The sequence below is a fragment of the Trachurus trachurus genome (assembly GCF_905171665.1).
Source record: "Trachurus trachurus genome assembly, chromosome: 16".
Classification (NCBI taxonomy): Eukaryota; Metazoa; Chordata; class Actinopteri; order Carangiformes; family Carangidae; genus Trachurus; species Trachurus trachurus.
The window spans coordinates 9,467,930-9,473,929 of NC_139902.1; positions in this window are offsets into that span (position 1 = coordinate 9,467,930).

The window sequence follows — 6,000 nt, forward strand, 5'->3', positions numbered from 1 at the left end:
ACAGCAGAAATAGTTGTAAACCTTTCCTTTCAATTCTATAAGAGATATGTTTTGTTTCATTTTATTGATTTGACAGAGGTATTTTAGTAATGTTGTTTGGAGGATATTAAATAGTAACATTGTGGGATTGGTGTCATTATTTCAGTTTTCATACCAAAGTTTGATTGGACTGTAAAATGATATGGTAATTTAATGTAATTTATAAGGAAAATAACAAACCTGCTTTTGACTAGGGTGTAGTTTTAAACTTGACCTCATGTATGTTCTGCTGTGGCAACTTGACCTAATGTTTAATTAATGACACAACTTTAACTCATTAGCCAGGTCTTTGAAATGTAACTTTACATTTTACAACCTCTGAATGTATATTAGAGATAGTAAACTAAATTTACAGAGACACAGTTGTTGTGTGTGGCATTCATGAATCGATTCAACCAGGGCATCAACCTCTCTCATTCAGGTTTTATTCAAGGAGCCATCACAGACATGAGTGTCCAACTGACCTCATGCTCTCATATCATTAATGATACAGTTCCGTACACGTCTTTTGGGAAACTCTGGTGAAGATGGGGCTTGTTTGGCGTTTGTGTCACCATACTCTGCATACACATTCACAGACTGCACCAGTTGGACTTTGGACTCCTCACCTCCAGTGAGATCATGAAGAATTTGTGTCCTTAATCAGTCTCATTGTGCACATTGTGAACACTATACTGCGCATCAGTCGTAGACCTTCATAGTTTCCAAATAATATTCTGCCTTCCAGAAAGATAATTAAGTAAACAATAAGAAACACATGGTAGATGAGAAATTGTTATAACCAATAAGAATATTAGAACACGTTAAAATATTCCCCTCCAGTGAGATTAAGGCTATGTCATAAATATTTGTCTTCCTCACAGTTGAACATAGTTTGTCTCTGGCTTATGCATCTCATCTTTGTGTAATTAATGCAACACTGTTAATTAGCTGCCCAGAGTAATCAATTAACTACAAAGGAAATGTTTTACTGCAATCTCTCAAACACAGTCACTACTGTTATGTAACATAAAGAACAAAAAGGGGCCACATCATTGTAAATGCCCAGCTAATGTGAAACAGTGTGTTTGTAGCGTGGTGTAGTTCTGCTTGTTTTTGGAGGTCTGGGTTGCGTTGTGGTGTTGTGTATCCTCTTGTGTGTTAAATCTCAGTATTTCGTAGTGACAAGCATGAGTGTGTGTGTGTGTGTGTGTGTGTGTGTGTGTGTGTGTGTGTGTGTGTGTGTGCATGCTCAGGAGTGCATTTGTGTGATTCTGTGTGTGTGTGTTGCAGAGTGTTGTCAGAAGTGATCCCATTTTCATTACTCACTGGCTCAAAGAAGGAGGTGAGGCCCTGGCTTGCAGCAGTGATAAATGCATTACCCCAATAAACCCCGTCTCCACTGAGGTGCTGAATGCTGACACACACACACACACACACACACACACACACACACACACACACACACACACACACACACACACACACACACACACACACACACACACACACACACACACACACTTGCACTGAAGAAGGGAGAGAGAGGAGGTTGGCGACAAAGAGAGGGATGGATAGATAAAGGGAGTAAAGAGACAATCAGATGGGAAGAGAAAGACAGTGACAGGTAAGAGGAGATGAGAATGTGGAGATGGAGGAAGGGAAGGGGGGGGGCAGCAGAGATGGGAGGACGAGGAAAAGAGAAAGGAAAAGTGACATGTGCCAAGGAAAAAAGAGCGACAGGAAAAAGAGGAGACGGAGGAAAAAAGGCAGACGAGCACTAGAGAGGGAGGAGGCGTTGGGAGGAGGTGGAGGGTGCAGAGAGACAGAAGGTTAGGGGTAGAAGGGTGCTAATGGCTGTATGCAGAGCAGGACTGTGGGGCAGGCAGGGGCTTGTGCGGACAGAGGGATGGGTGTGTGCGTGGGTGGATGGACGGATGGAGAGAGGTATAGATGAAATGAAGGGAGGGAGGAGGGAGGTGAAGGATCAGTGGTGTCCAGCTGGCCTATTCCTCGTCCCCTCATTAGAGCAGCATAGGTCTGTCGTGAATCATAATCCTGCAGGAGACACGGGAGAGAAGTATAGTGTGTGTAAAGAGTGAATGTGTGTATGATTTCATCATTTGTGTTTATATGTAAATTTGAGTTGTGTGTTTATGGACGTGTGTTTGTTTCCTAACTCATATGAGTAGGGATATGATGAAAGATAACATGTGTATTTGTGTGTTTACCTATGTGTGTGTGTGACTGATACTGCTTGTATTGGCATCTTAGAAAGTGTGTGTGTGTGTTTAGTAAGAATGCACTATATGGCATTTGTGTACATAACATAGATCACAGTGTGGGAATATTTAGATGTGTTTTCATGAATAAATGTGAATGACTGTGTATGTGTGTGTATGTGTGTGTGTGTGTGTGTGTGTGTGTGTGTGCTTTTAACACCTAATCACCAACTCTCTCACTGCTCTCTTCCCTCCTTCCCTCTCTCTCTTTCTCTGTCTTTACCCGCCCGCCCACCACTTCTAGTAATGAGGTGAGGGTGGGAGCGGATCAGAACCCTTAGCGGAGTGGACCGGCCCCATCCTTAGTCGCAACTACATGCGGGTCAGGCCTCCCTCATTAGCCGCCATCACAGTGACATCACAAGTGAAAGCGCTGGTGTGCAAATTGAAAACACCAAGTTCACTGAATCAATCAGAACCTCAGCAGAGACCTTAAAAAAAGAGAGGAAGAGGGAGAAAAAAAGCCAAGCAGGTCTTTTTAATGTCTTTTTGTGATTCTTGTGGAATTGGGAGAGGAGTTCGATGTGGTGTATTGGGGGGAGGGGGGTCAGATGGGGGAAAATGAGAGGCTGAGTAGGGTGGAGGGCAGAATACAATTAAAAGGGAGCATGGAGTCAAGGGGACTGACCTGGTGATGGGAGAGGAGAGGAGGGGAGAGGGGGCAGTTCTGAGTGCACGTGCACCACATAATGAAAGGTTGAACTTTTTGTGGCTGAGGTGGCATACCAAATCAACTCACCCTGGGAGTGTTGAGTGAGACGGAGCAGGGAGAGAGAGGAGAGAGAGTGGACTGCAGCCGGAGAGGAAAGGAGAAATGGAAACAACAGGCGACCTGAGCGAAGGAGGCAAAGGCGAAGGAGAGGCAGAGACTTTAACGAGGGACAAGGGAGGGAGAGAGGGACTGAACATGGGAGGGACAGAGGGATGCAGACCGACTTGCTGAATGAGTGGAGAGGAGGAGGATGGAGGAAGAAGGGAGGGAGCGAGAGAGTGATAGGCCCCCGCTACGTGGCTGCCACGGGGGCCTGAGTGACAGAAATTAATAATTAGTGACAATGATTGACAGTGCTCCCTCCATCTGCGGCTCTCCGCCGCCTCGCAACGCCTGCCTCCGCCAGCGACCGCGGGCACAATGAGCTCCAGAGGGATTGTGGGAGACGCACTTGATTGACAACTGCCTCCTGGAGAGACACAGGGGGGGTGGGGGTGGGCAGAGGCAGAGGAAAGAAAGGAGAGAGAGAAAGAGAGGAGGGTTGGTGCACGAGAGGAGGGGGTGGGGGGGTGGGGGTGGCGGTAGAGGGGAGAGGTGGGTGACAAGGGGCAAAGGGGGGACAGAAAAAGAAAAGGGGTTGGGGGGGGGATTGTTAGTAAGATGGTCAGAATTTTTTCCCCTCAGAGATTGAGGAAGGAATTGCTGCTATCAACTCCTCTCTGTCCTCTCCTTCATTACCATCCCCACTTTCTCCATCACACCTTGGGTTGCTCATCTTGCCATCCCACTTCCACTGGCGCCCCACACCACTCCACACCAGTGTATAGCACCATTATGCAAAAGTGACAAATTTACCACAGAAGGAAGGAGAGGGATAAGTAAAGAGGAGAAAATGAGAAAGGGGGTTCAGACCGTGGGTCTCTGTGGTGAGGGGGAATAGCCTGTAAATGGCCATCAGCAGGGAATTTGTCACTTTCTCCATCTCTGCCCTGTCTCTGTTTTGCTCTTTCCATGCTTTCCCCATTGCTCCTGTGAATCGCCCCTACTGTCTCTCTTGACTGTCAGCAGTGACACGATGAAGTGTCTTTTTTGCTATACATCTTGTCCTTATGTAGACATGAGAGTGCAGTTGTGTAGGAATGATGCATACACACAAGCTGCATGACATGAGGTTGCAAAAATGTTTTGTGTTTTTTTTTTGCCGGCACTCTTTTCTTCTCTCCTCCCTACGCTCCTGTCTTGTTTTTCTTTCATTTTATTTGCTTTTGATCCCTTTTTCCCTCTCTTTCCCTCTGGTGTGCCCCTCTCTTCATCCCTTTTCCTCCCATGCCAGGCCTGTTTCAGCCTGCCATGACATGGCCTGGGCTAATGTGCTCCAGTGCGGCTTAATCGCTGCACAGGTCTCTAAGGCTTACTGCTACACACTGTAACAAAGTACACTATTTACCTCAGGGCCACACAGAGAATAGCTTGCACAGAGCACAGCGAAATCCAGTGGGGAATCAGTTTCACATCACAACACATTATTGATTTTCCCCCCCAAAACAGACATGTTTTTCATTGTTGTCTGAGCCTGACTTCCTATCTCTCTGTCCCTTACAGAGGGGTGGAGGGAGCTCAGGATTAAGGTCATGCCCTAGAGGTAGACACTGTAATGTGTCTTATTTTTCCACCAAAACTATCCATTTTACCGCTTAATGGTTATTTGTACTGTAACTTAGTACATCAGTTCTTCGTTTGGATGTTGTATATCATGTTGCAACTGCTGTGGTGGTTTTCCACTCCCTCGTGTATGGCTGGCTACTGTTATTTTTATAACTTTAATCACCTTTTTCAATTAATTAATGAAACTTATCACACACATTGCAAGTTTTTAAAGTATTTTTCATTTAATGTCTTTTATTATATAGTCAATATTGAGAGATGGCAGGACTTCTGCATAGGCCTAATTGGTTTCTGTTTGAATTGACCAAGTAACCAATTGATCTGACTTGACACTGTCTTGAAGAACTATTAGGAATGCCATGTGTTTACCTTAGCTTGCCATTTGTAAACTTTATCTGAATGCTATTGTCTCAGATGGTGAACATCACCTTGTCAAAAACATGTATCTCAAGTCTTCATTAATCTGTTGTTATGTAACAAAAAATATTTTTTCTGTTGAGGAAAAGATATGCTGCTATTGATGGCCAGATTTGTTTGAACATTTGTTGAGTGCAGGTAAACGTCCTTGAAGGACCCTCATAATTTCCTTCCTCTCTGTTAATGGCCAAGCTGAGGTGTGTAACTTTGCTGCAACCCAGTCTTTGTACACACACACACACACACACACACACACACACACACACACACACACACACACACACACACACACACACACACACACACTAAACAGACGGCACAGAACACGTGGAGTTGACAGCTGGTAACTGCAGGGTCCAGCAGGTGCAGTGTGTGTGTATGTGTGTGTGGTTGGCCCCAGAGGGCCACTGACTCATGGCCAGAGAGGCAGGCAGAGGTATGTGCGTGTGTGTGTGTGTATATGTATATGTGGATGTAAAGGGGGCTTGGCTGACTGACTAGCCTGGAGTTGACTTCACTTCAGCTCCAGTGATTGATTGGAATGGGCCTGGACATGGGGCGAAGTGTTGCCTTTGGTCACTACCTTTGACTACCTTCATTACATCAATACCAGACTCGCTCCTCTTTCCTGTGTAGTTTGTGTTATTTGTGTGCTTCTGTGGCCTTTTACTGAACTTTGAAGACTTCACTTTATTATGATAATCAGCACAAGTCATGTTACCGGTCCAGGAATGTCACAGAGACTTTTGTGATCTGCTTTATGAAGTGGATCAGTGCTTGAAAGTCAGTTGAGTGGATTAGTTTGACCTGAAAGTACTGAAGAGGGGAAGTTTTGCAGGTTTAGTACACAATGAAAAACTCTTTATCTCTCGGAGTCTGTGTCTCTTCGTTTCTTTCTCTCTCTCA